This window comes from Talpa europaea, assembly GCF_964194135.1.
Source record: "Talpa europaea genome assembly, chromosome: 11".
NCBI classification, from domain to species: Eukaryota; Metazoa; Chordata; class Mammalia; order Eulipotyphla; family Talpidae; genus Talpa; species Talpa europaea.
In genome coordinates, this window is record NC_140078.1 from 104,658,085 (window position 1) to 104,671,332 (window position 13,248).

At 50.8% G+C, this 13,248-nt stretch overlaps 1 protein-coding gene across 1 annotated transcript in view; it reads right to left on the reverse strand.

Annotated features, from left to right (window-relative positions):
* Nucleotides 1-13,248, reverse strand: part of CNTN6 (contactin 6) — a gene marked incomplete at both ends in the record, with an annotated part of 111,041 nt that overhangs the window by 47,368 nt on the left and 50,425 nt on the right. The window lies entirely within an intron of this gene.

The following is a 13,248-nucleotide window of genomic DNA, read 5'->3' on the forward strand; positions in this document are numbered from 1 at the left end:
GCCACAGCCAATGGCAAACCACAAAGGTTTCCTCGCGGCCACTAGCACGGGGTCAAGGGAACAGGCACATTTTGTGGCTGGAGGTGGATTCCCTACCTCCTCTGAGCCTCGGTTTTCTCTTTACATTAACTGAAGAGGATACTGGGTCCATAAAAGACTCCCTGAGGTCAAATGAGGCAATAACAAGGAGACAACGTTCTGAAGTGGAAAGCTGGGACCCCAATGAGGCTTAACAAACCGTCTTATCACCACATAGAGACAGGAAGTTCCTATAGTCCAAAACTTCCTGAAGGATTATGCTGCCACTTTCTACTTCTCTTAACTAAAATACAAAAAAAAAAAAAAAAAAAAAAAAAGGATAAAACTTCAAAGACGACAAAGAGATGGCTAATGAGCATTTGGAAACATTCTCACTAGCTCCTGCTATCAGGGATGTGCAAATCAAAACCACAGTGAGCACAGCTCACACCTGTGAGCACAGCCAGCTCGGAAGGACCGGAGGCAGCAGTGTTGGCGAGGCCCCTCGTCCACCGTGGTCTGGCCCAGCTCCCCAGGAAAACAGTGTGGAGACTCCGCAAACCATTTACAATACATCGACCACATGGTCCAGCCAGTCCACGCTCAGGTCGCTCCCCAAAGCAGACGCTAATTCAAAGACAGGTATGACAGTGAAATAAGTCAAAGGAGAAAGACAAATACAGATGATTTTCACTCATATGTTGACTTGAGGACAACACCACAAGGGGACAGATAAAATGAAACCAAAACGAACCCTAGAAATCTGTCTGCGGACCTGAGGTGACCAGAGGGAGGGTTGGGGGGCACGGGGAGGCTGTCGAGTGACAGTGGGCCGTGTGGTGGGTGTGGTGACTCGGCCCCAGGGCACGGACGGCACTCCACCTCCGGGTCGTGTGCAGTAGCGCACACTAACGACACCTTACTAAAATAATAATGAATGCGTACTTATTTACACACGAAGCATCAGCTGGGGTCCCTCCCCTCAGTGTGGGGGGCTGTGAAACACCATGTCCTTCTGCAGTTCGTCGACAGCTTGCCCAATAACCGTCCATCGACACCTAACGTTGCCGTAAGTGAACGACCATGAAGCCACACCGCTGGGTGCAGACAAAATGTTAACTTGATCAAGGCAGGGGCGGTTCGAAAGCACGAGCTTGTGTTCCTTCAGACACGCGAGGCTTGACGCAGTCAGCTCACAAGCGCGGACTTCCACGCAAGAACAGAGGCGCCTCTGAGCACCCGCGAGCTCGCGTTCCCACGCCGGGACGCACAGGGCTTCTCTGAGACGAGGAGACTGGGCAGGGCGTGGCTGGGTGAGGCCAACGAAATTAAATTTAAGTAAGAAGGAGAAGGGCTGTGAGTCCAAGTGGGGGGATGGAGACTGAGCTCGGCACTGTCAGGGGCGACTCCACGGACCCAGCACGGCCACAGGGGCCCTGAGTCTGCCCCAGAGGGGCCTTTAGATGGAAACTGACCACTGTACGCAGAGCCCTTCACTGGATGCGTTTCCTTTTGTTCAAAGGCCAGAAGGTGAAATCTCGGAGCCTCGGGTCCTTTGGGTTTCTCCAGCATAGTGACGTGGTTCTGGAGAGGAGGCCGGGTCAGCTGGAAAGAGGAAGCCAGAAACTTCCATTCTTCTGGCTCAGTTCTAACTTGGATCTGAAATCTTTCTCTCCTGCAACTGCCAATTACTTCAAAGCAAGAACTGCAGGTCTCCTGAGAAAGGTGGTGATAGACTGGGGCGGAGAGGCTGGAGAGCCGCTTCCAGGAGAATATATATCCTTCTTGGACGGGTTTTGGAGACTTTAAATTAGTTTAATTTTAGAAACGCTTCTGTAAAAATCCAATTTCATTTCTTTTTAAAACATAAAGAAAGACAGGCGTGTCTGGTGTTGGATGCCACACGTGCTGGGGCGCCAGTCCTCAAACACCCCCCTTTTCAGAAACCTGAGTGTGTCCTACTCCATTACCCAGTAGTCCTGAATTCCGAAAAATACCGAGGACCTTACAGTCCTTGAGTGTCCTCATCCCGACAGCAAGGAAGGAAACAGCAGGGGAAGCTCAGGGCCAGAGGGGAGGCTGAGGAAACCACCCTTGAGGCCCGACCCCAGGGCAGGCACCAAGTGAGCGCTCAGGCACTGCTCCCTGGCGCAGACGGCCGGCGCACATTTTTAAGAATTTTAAAAAGCATTTTACAAAAGAATATGCATTTTATTATCACAATCTCACTAAAAATAAAACCTGGGAGAATAACGTGCATATCAGAGTATTAACAGTGTCCGTGCTCTTAAACGCAGAGACATCTTTATCTTCTTCCTGCTGCACGTGATTTTATAATTCTCCTAAATGAATGTGCTTGACTTTCACAGTTAACACGAAAACAACATGAACCTCCCGAGGATCCTGTTCTAGTCTGTGTAAGGAGGGTCAAGGGTGCCCCCCTCACCCCCCCAAGCCCCCGCAGGGCCTGGGAGCACACGCACACTGCGCCTGTCTGCTCCAGGCCCACACACAGCATCTCAGCAACCTCCCAGGGTGTCCTGCCCACTCTCCTCCGCTGCACGCCCTGGGGCGAGTGACCACTGGCCCTGCTGCTCCTCTGGCCCCAGGCGTCCGCCCTCCCTCTAGCGCCACCAGACTCTTGTCTCCCTTATCTGGTGAGAGGATTTCAGTAGAAAGGCATGCGTAACAGGAAACAGGAGACAAGCAGATAAAATTAATTAAACCAAAAGCTGTCTCTTTAAACGGTTCAATAACATCGATTAATCTCCAGTTGGGTTAATTGAGCAAGAAAGAGGAAAGACACAAATAACTAATATCAGAAATGAAAAACAGGCTATTATTCCTGATACCACTGGCATGACAAAAGATGGCTTAGATGAGCCAAATCTTTAAAAGGTATAATTTACCAAAATTCTTGCCAAGAAAAAGAGATACCCTGATTAAAACTGCTGAAGAAATCTAATCAATCATTAATAATCTTCAAACAGTAAGCACCAGGCCCAGTTAGTTTCACTGGTGAGTTCCCCAAATTCATAGCAAACAAGTGATAACAATTCTCTATAATCTAATCCAGAAAACAAAAGCAGAGGCAACAATTTCGAACTCATTTCATGAGGCCAGCATTGCCATAACACCAAGAGAGAAAAGCTCAGACCTAAGTCTTTCATTAACACAGATGGAAAAATATTCAGCAAGTGTCAGCAACTGAACCCAGTGGTGTTTTAAAGATTCACACACACAATTAAATACCACTTATTCCAGGTATGCAAGATTTGTTTGATATTGACAAGTTAATTTTGCAATCCACTACTTAGCAGGAGAAAAATCACAGATTCACAAATACAGATGCAGAAAAAGTAAATACTTATTCATAATAGAAGCTCATGGCAAACTAGGAACAGAGAAGAAATCCTAATAGGAAACTAATGCAAGAAAAAAGAAAAAAAGGTAAAGTGAAAAGAAGTAAAGTGGTTATGACAGTGGAGGATGCGGGGTGCTCTGCTGGCCACCCCAAGGGGAGAGAGTCTACGGGTTTAACAAGGCTGTGAAACAACGGTGCTTCATTATAAAGATCAATAAAGTGGGCGTTGTGGGTATTGTTCACAAATGGCAATGTGAAAAATTTCGAAAGATTGAAAATGGATAATTCAGAGCTAATAATAAGCAAGTTTATAAAACAGAAAGTTAATATACCCAAATCTTTTAGATTCCTTTCTGCCAGCAATGAGCAACAGGAATTTGAATTAAATAAATAAAATACTATATACAGTATGATTTACCTTAGGATCAAATAATGAAATACTTTGTTTAAATCAAATATTAACAGAATCCACACGCAGAAAATTACAAACCTGACATGAAAGCAATAGAAGGGTCTAAATAAATGGAGACATATTTTACATGTGTGCAGTAAGACTCAATGTTACTAGCATGTCAAATCTCCCCAACTTGATAACGTGCTTCGGTGCAATCCGTCAGCACCTCTTTTAGCTACTCTGTGGGTGCGGACACCCTGGATCCACAGCACACGGGGAACGTCAAACAAATAACCAGCCAACATGCTTCGGGCGACGGGTGAGCACACACATCCCTGACTTTAGGTCTCACTGTAAAACAACGGAAGTTAAGGCAAAGTGACAATGGCGAAATAAAGAAAAAGATCAACAGTCCACAGACAGACCGACATCATGGAGTCGCCATGCCTTTGACAGAAATGCAAAGACAATACAATGGAGAAGACAGTCTTCTTAAGTGTAGAATGTTTAGAAATCCTTAAGAACAACCCTTTCAGAGAAGCTCACCCAAAATGGACCACAGACCAAAATGTCAACTATAAAACAACTTCTAAAAGATAACAGAGGAGAAAATCGAGACAGTTGTGGATTTAGCGACAAGTTTTTAGGTACAACTACAGCATGATCCTACTAGCAAAAAGGCAGTAGGCTGGTACCACTGCGGTTCAGGGCCCTGCTGTGTGCAGGACCTCGTGACGAGAAGGTGAAGAAAAGACTCAGCTGGGGACACGTGTGCAAGCCTGCACTCGATGGAGGCCTTGTAGACACAGCAGGCCAAACTCAACAATAAGAAAACATGCCGATTAAAAAATGGACAAAAGTGTCTGGACAGACACCCCCCCCACACACACACAAAGGTGGCCAATACACTAGGGAATTAAAAATTAAAACGAGATGCCACTGTGGAGCAATTAAAATGACTAAAACGACAGCATCCAGCGCTGGTGTAGGTTAACAACAGCTCGGTCCTGACTGGTGGGAACACACGATGCTCGGCGAGGTTGCACTGGAAACGTGCTGGCCGGAGCCAAGGCGGCCGACAGAGTCTGGGTGACGGGCGGGAGCTGAGAGGTGACAAGATTGCACGCCGAATGGGTGTGACACGGACAGCACACGCGTAGGTCCGTGTCCACGCAGGCAGCACATGGTCTGGAGCTGCCATCTTCAAGGGCCAGATAAAGGGCATCCCGGCAGCAACAGTCACTCTGAGAACCCAGGGGCCGGTTCCTAGGCCCTTCTCCAACAAAAGAACCCAGACTCCTGGGGGACAGCGCTGACCACAGGACGGGGCAGGAAGTGTACCAGAAAAGCCGGACTGTCGTGGAAGGCCGGAGGGTAAGGAGGCACCCAAACAAATAGACAGAAGCAAGACAACGGGGAACGCCCCGCACGCTGGTGGGCACATCCCGGGCACGGGGCCCAGGGAGCACCCGAGGGCGACACAGAGGAAGGACACCTGGGGGCCAGCGCAAGCATGGGAGGAGTGCACTGGAGTCAGGAGTGAGTGGCGAGTCACGGAGCAAACAGTAAACTGGGAGGGAGAAGTGACAGGCCTCCCGCGCAGACGGCTCCCGCCCGTCAGATCCCGCGCAAGCCGCCCCGCGGAGCGGGCCAGGAAGCGACTTCACAGCAGAGGATCCGGGTGCACGACCTGAGCCGGGCATGAAGGCCCCCCGCGGCCCGCCGTCATCTTGTCGAGTTGCAGCCGCGTCATGGTGTGGGGAGAAGGGCCCCTCCTCCTGCTCTTCCTCCTGGGGCCACAGCCCCAACCTACACAGGACACGAGTATCAGGACAGGACAGGCCCAGCGAGGGCCTCCTGCGGGAGACGCATCACCTTCCCACTAAACGGCCCCGCAGCAAACACATGGGGGGTCGAGACAACCAAGGGGGGCCGAAGAATACAGGCCACGCGGGTAAAGGGGGGCTGAGGAAGGAAAAGGGCGCCAGGCAAAAGCCCCGGGGATGTGGATGACGCGCGTGGTTCAGTCAGCAGCGAGCGTTCGTGCGGGCCCGGCCCCGGACCGCAGGCGCCCCGCCAACGGGAGCGGTTCACAGCGGGAAGCTGTCGGCAGGGACCTCCCTGCACTACCGGCTCCATTTTTCATATCTGAAATTGTTGTTTTAAAAACTCTATTAAGAAAAAAACAGTGGTAAAAGGCTCCACCACGCAAGCGTCTCCTGTTTGTGAGAGACAGAGCAAGATGTCTTCGCTGATAACCTGAAATTAGCTCCCCCGGAGGAATCGAGAGTGACCCTCCGAACTCAATTTAACCAAGGGCGGCCTGGAGAAAAGATAACCAGCCGGCGCCGAGGGCAAACCTCCCCGAGTCTCCCCTCACTGAAAGTCTGCGGAGAAAAAGTGGATCCCAAGGAAAACGTGTAGCCGCGTGTGGCTCCCCCAGCCCGATGTCCACGGCCGGCACGTCCCTCGGGACTGTCCTCGGCGGGCCCTCCTGACGGGCGGGCGCGAAGGGCTGCAGGAGGACGGGGCCGGCAGGGCTGAGGCGCGGAGCTGACACACGCGGGCGCGCTGCCGGCCACATGGGAGGGGGGCGCACATTCCTCAGAAAGGTGAAACACAGACTCTGAAAGGTGAACCCACTATTCTGAGCAAGCCTTCCGGGGCTGCGCCACACGCACTTATGCCACAGGGACCCGCCCGGCCACCCCTGCGTTCCTTAGAATCCTGGGCCAGTGACGCTCCGGTGGTTCCCAGGCCCCGTGAGCTGTCGCCCTTTATTTTATGGGCGCCATTTTGAGCAAGGAACTCTGGTTAGGACGTAGGCAGATGCAGTCGTGTTCCCAGCCCTGACAACAATCTCCAACCTCTCTCTCGCTCACAGCCGTCACCTCTCTGTCACCGATCTACTATCTCTCTACCTGTCATTTATCATTTCTCTATCCTCATCCATCTACCCACTTATCTATCAGCTATCTAACAATCACCTGCCTCTCTATTATCTGTCTGTCTGTCTGTCTAATTCACGCCTTTGTGAAACAGATAGCAAAGCTGGCCATTGAGGCCCAGCCGTTGACAGGAGACCTTAGAATTTAATCCCTGGTCCCACTGAATTCAAAGCTTCCCCCCACCTGAACACAACGCTGCCTGAAGGGCTAGTGACCCCAGTAACAGGCCCCTCTCCACGCCGGTGCATGCGGGCTTTCTCGGTGCGGATGTTCCTTCTCTCCAGGACTGGCCTGAGGCCCGCACCTCTCACCACAGCCAGTGGGGCGGTGTCCCAGGGGCCCCCCGTGCCACTTTACCCCGGCAGTACGATGTGACGAGAACACGCACAGCTCCTAGCGAGAAACTAAAGATCAGGTTTCGTTGTCTATTCTAGGGTGAGCGTGACAGACTGCAGAGGAGAACCTTCCAGCTCTACCCAGTCAGCTCAACGAGGACACAAAGAGCCAAGCTCAGCATTTTTAGGCTCCCAGATAGCAACTATTACCTACCTCTCTGGTTGTTTACAAACAGCTGGTAAAGGTCTGCAAACTCCGAAGGTGTCCAGGTTGGCTGGAAAACACTGCCACTGTCCTGAGTGGTCAGTTCCCTGCCCCAGGACGGGCAGTGGCCCCAGATGGGTAGGAGAAGAGCAGACATCTGTGTCTCATCCAAAGCCCCGGAACCCACAAAACATCTCGGTGAGACTTAAACGTATAGTTTGACATGAATAGCCAAGCTAGGTACCTTTTCCTTTATAAACTAGAACAAAATCAGCAAGACATACACGCATTCAGAAATACAGTCCTTTGGGTGAAGACTCAGCACACAGAGCACATCGAGCCCGCTCCGAGTTTTATTCACACGCTAAGAACATTGCCAGCAAAGTCACCCAACTGAGACTCAACCAATGGGGGGGCGGGAGGGAGGAAGGGTACTGGCCGATTCAGGGGGTGACTTGGGGACCTGGTTCCCTCACTGGCACAGGGCGCCCCCGATAGGGACATGCATGTCAAGCAGCCGTGGGCATCTGCACGCACCCACAAGAGCCTCTCGGGGAGCTCACAACAGTTAATTCACAGCTCCAATAAGAGTTAAGAGTTAAGAGTCCGCCGTGTTAGAGAACTGAGACAAAACTGAGAGTGGAAACCTCAGACCACATTGACTCAAGCCCAACACGGAAGCACGTCACACACTCGAATGCCCCGCAGCACACCAGCGTCCGAGCTGTGGGCGGGGCACTCCCTCCCAGAGCCCACACAGTCAGGGGGTCTGTCCCCTGAACGGGCGCCCCGTCTGCCTTCCAGAGGCCCCTGTCTGTCCTCCTGGGTGACAGGCTGCGACTGAAGCTGCCCCCCACCCTCCCGCACCGTCTACCCCAGATTTCCAGAAATGGCAGAGAGGGCACTGCCACGAGCAGGCCAGTAGCTGTCACTCGTCGGGGCTGAGAGATTTTGGAAAACACTATTTCTTCTCATTAAAAGGCAGTTTGAATTTTAAAAAGGTTATCTTTTGAGTTTTTATTTTGAATATATTAAATGAAAACTTTACTTGTGGCTGAAACATTAGGAATGACAGAGACTAAATGGGAAATATGTCCATCATTCTATTCCCGAGATAAAATCTTTTTAACATTTTGCTGAAATTTTTTCAAACCCTTTCCTAGGAAGACATTTACAGAACTGAGGTTAAGTGCATATGACATGGGGAATTAATTCACATTAAAAGGTAATTTGATGTAAATACCAAATGGCATGTGTGTGATTTTTAAGTCAGAATGAGTGAGTTGCAGATCTGAATTCCAGATTTGCAACTTGTTGACCAAAGCCCTAATTGGTCCTAACTCTATTCCGCTTACCTTCAAAATCATCATCCCAAACAATCTTCCCGGCCACACTGGAGTAACTGGACTGCTTCTACCCTCCTGCTGGAACAATTAGAACACCAGCAGACGTAGTTTTGACCCCAGCACTGGGCAACACAGAACAGAGATTCCTGGAAGGGACCCACGGGGCACACGGTCCACAGGCCCTTCCGCATCAGACGAGGGCAGGAGCGCAGACGGGGACGCAGGGGCTTCACAGGGCTGTAGGGACCCAGGAAAACTCAGGGGCGCTGGAGTTGCTGGAGGGCACCAGAGCAAAGGCTCCAGAACCCAGTTGAGTCTCAGGAGGCTGGAAAGAAACATGTTCAGAGCTCAGGCTGGGCTGAGGAGGTGGCAACAGCAGCTTAGGAAGAGAGATCTGGAGACCCGGGCAGGACAGAGGACAATTTAGAAGAAAACTGGCCTTCGGCTGTGGCCTACCCTAGGTCTACCCTGAGGAAACTAACACTAAGCCTCAGGAACGTGGAGCAGGTTCACACAAATATAACTCCAATCAATAAAACCCAATTATTTCCATAACAACATCACCATTCATCACTCAACAACACAACATTATGTCTGTAATTCAATGTGAAATTACTGACACCATAAAACGCATAAAATGACAACTGTGATGAGGAGAGAAACCAGGTGGTAGAAAGAGACCCCCAGATGACAGGATGAGCGTCAGCTACCGCGGCCCCAGGGCATCAGCAGGCTCTCGTGTGACCGCGGGGCCGGCAGCTCAACACCAGGCCTCAGCAGCTGCTAATTCAAAGGTTCTGGGGAAGCCCAAAGACAATGGGCCACACTGGGAAAACACAGTGTGGGGGATGTGAAAACACAGCAGGAAGCAAACAGCAGAGACAGCCCGAGTCCCAGATGCACACGGAGCCTCACGGGCAGCGGGCAGCTTCGGCTACCTCGGTCCCTTAGCGGACACATCACTGCAGATTCCAACAATAAAGACATGTTCAGAGGCACGGTGTGAAGTCACGGACCACGCACCAGAACCAGACTCAAATACAGCAGATATTCTGGGAATATCGGACTGGAAATGTGAAGTCGCCAGGTTACGTGCGAGGGCTCACAGTGGACAACCTCAAGACCAGATGGGCCATCTGAGCAGAGAAGGGAATTCTAAGGAAGGGCCAAGTATCTACTCGCAATTAGAGACGTTTAATAGAAAGGAGCAAGGCCTCTGGCGGGCTCACGGCGTGCTGGTGAACGTGGCCGAGGAAGGAGCGGCGAGTACTGACGCCGAGAAGAAACTCCCCAAGTGAAAATAAAAAGAGGAAACAAATGAAAGAACAAAAATACCTGACTGTCCAAGGGCTGGACACCGTAACAAAAGGTGGGAGAGACATGTGATGGACAGACCAAACGGCAAAGAAAGAAAATTAAGCAGTAGAAAGAAATCTTGGAAGAAATACTGCTTGAGGATTTTCAAAAGGAGACAGACGCCAAAGCGCAGATGCAGGAAGCTCAGGGGACCTGGAGCGAGAGGAACACCAAGCAATGCCCACAGTCACGAGGCTGGGTGCTCGCAGGAGCAAGGGCCGCGCGGCGGTCACGCCGGGGTGTCCGGTCCACGGCAGGTCACAAGGACCAGTCAGCGCCGCAGGAGCCACCTCAGGTCCTGGAGACGAAGCAGTGGCGAGAAGCAGCGCTGCCCGGGAGCCTGCCTGACCCGCTTTGTCCTCCTCGCTGGTCACCCGCTGACCCCCGCCTCCCCCGCCCCGGCTCTCCTGCTCCAATTTCAAACTGGGCAAACCCCGTCTCAAGGCCAGTACAGCGTAGACCACACAGAGTGGCCAGCGGCTGGCGACCAGACGAGATCACAGCACTTCACTAAGGACTTTGGCTTCACTCCTCCCGGCCCAATGACTAGCCCCGGCTTAACGTTTACCCCACATCTGACAACGGAGGGAACGGCGTGTCTCCGGAAGTAAACAGCGATTTAAATGGATTTGCACAAAGCAGTCCCCATGTTTGGGGAAAAATGACTAAAGCCAAATGCTGCACAGCAGTATTTTTATGAGAAGATGTCAGAAAATATGATTACAATCATCATTCAAGAGTCTTTGTAAAAACACTTGGCAATAAACCTACAAGTATAGATTTGTCATTTAAAAAGCAAGAAGTTTGATTTTGTTATTTTCAGATTGTTAATTATGCCTATCCCATAATTTGTTTTCCCGGCAGTATGTTGTTTTCATGTTTGTTAATTTTGCAAGTTTAGAAGAATTGGTATAGTATTTGTAAATGTCAAATTTTACAATGGACTTAAAAGCGTTTTCAGTGTTTTGCAATGTTTCAACTATAATGCAATTTGTTTTCTGCAAATTATTGGCAAACATTAATAAAAACTCCTTTTGTTAGTAGTTCGTATTTGTGTAACATTTTCCAAAGTAAACACAGGGTTTTCTTATACATTTTTCTCATCTGAAGAAGAGAGAGACGCATCTGCACTGTCCACACAGAGCAAGGAGTTGATTCGCAGGCATCTCAACGCCATCCCGGAGTCAGTGGGCGCTGCAGACTTTCCACTTTAACCTCTGGGATTGAACACGCCACGTCCGTGACTTAAGTTAGTGGCCGTGACGTCAACATTCCTTTTGTCAGAGAAGCCGTCAGGAACGGGTCCCATTAAATCACCTGTTTCCGCGGCATTTTCGATGACGCGCCGGTAAGCAGCTCTCACTCTCTCCCTGCTCTTTCCTCTCCTGTCACGCGGGACGGCTTGGTGCATAAATTTAACCATAAACATATAATTTATCAATTAGATTTTGTACATAATCAGATTTGCTATTTTGAGGGGTTTTTACGATTATTTGTCTTGTTCACATTCCCCAGGTCACGTGTGGCAGTGCCAGCTCGGTGACGCTGTGCAGACACCTGTGTGCCTTTCCGATCATCGATTTCACCACAGCACGTTCCCTGGTGGTCAGATTTCAATGCGTTGATTTTTCCTACCACCAGGAGGTTGATATGAAATGAGAGATGCTTTTATTTATTTCTAAATGATGGCTTTTGAGAACTCCCAATTCACCTCGCACAGCCCAGGTTTCACGGTCCTGACCGGAGTGTTAACTCCTCCTACATCCACATTCCCAGTGAACCCACCGCACTCGCCCATGGCGCGGTCAGAGTTAGTGGGTGGAGCAGTGGACTCTAAACGGGGGTGGGGCAAACCCTCCTGACCCTGCGTTTTCCTTTCTTGCACTCACTCCTCGACCTCACAGAGAGCTGGGCTAAAACAGGGTGTGTGCTGTGCGTATGGTGTGTGGTGTGTGTGTTTGTGTGTGATATGCATGTGGTGTGTGGGGTGTGGTATGTGGGGTGTGTGGAGGCTGTGTGTTGTGTGTATAGTGTGTGGGGTGGGGTGTGAGTGTGTGGTGTATGGGGTGTGTGGTGTGTGGGCTGTGGTATGCGGGGTGTGTGGGGTGCATGTGTGGTGCGTGTAGTGTGTGGTGTGTGGGGTGTGGGGTGTGCTAACATCACCCCTGGGCGTCAGTGCAGGGAGAGGCACACAGCCTTATGAAGTCCAGATCTTCCTTTTCCAGTGACTCTGTGGGGTTGTATGTTCTCAACAAGATGCAGAATTTCATACATTCAGCACCTGCTGCATGCACCCTGCCAAGACCACGCCGATAGCGGCGCGTCTCTCAGGCTGCAGTGGGCTGAGGCTGTGAGGTCGGTGTCCCCTGACACAGGCCTCGTCACACGTAGAAGCTCGGGCTCTGCGTCTGGCCTCGAGCAGGATGGTGGAGCGTCGCTACCTGCACAGCAGGCCAGAGCCCAGGACTTTACATCTGACGTTCACGCTAGAAAGCGAGCTGGGGGCAGGGCCTCCGGGGGCCAGGGGGCAGGACGCATGCTGCCGTGCCCCACGACTGGGAAAAGTGGCACTGGATCTGCAAGTTGGGGGGCAGTTGGCTTGAGTCTCTCGCACCTCTTTAACAAGAAGAAACTGAAGGGGCTACTCACTCCCCCTGAGCCGCAGTTTCTCAGACGTAACAATAAACGGCGCGGAAGCGGCAGGCCGGCGAGGGTCGTGCCACGGCATGTTACATGCCCAGTCAGGGATGCCACATGGAATTTACTTTCATCAGGTTCCTGAGAACCAGCCCCAGCGGTGTTCACAGCACCCATCAGGTAAGGCGTGTTTCAAACTACAGGACTGCGCGTTTCCTACAGCCGGAGGACATGGGATACGCTGCTAATGCTCCATCAGGGGCCACCTTCCGCTGGTCTTCTAGAATTTCATCTAATTCTCAAAGTCCTCTGCTGACATCTTACTGTTTTTGTAAACTTTAGTTTCTGAAAAATCTTGAAAATGGTAAAAGCCCATCATATCTTAAAAGACAGACCGCTAAATAAAAACTATGAGTTAAATTTGCCTCCATTTGTCACTGTCTTAAGAATAAGCCATCACAATTCAGTCACTGGACAGACACCACCAGCCAGCACTGTCTGAGAAGAAGACACGGCGCCTTAAATACAGGACGATGAATACCCTGAGACATTTAAACGTCTACAAAATTTCATCTAGAAAAGAAACTAAAACACGGCACAACCAGCCCTGGAGAACGGCTCAGTGTCTTTCCTCAATGAGGTGCA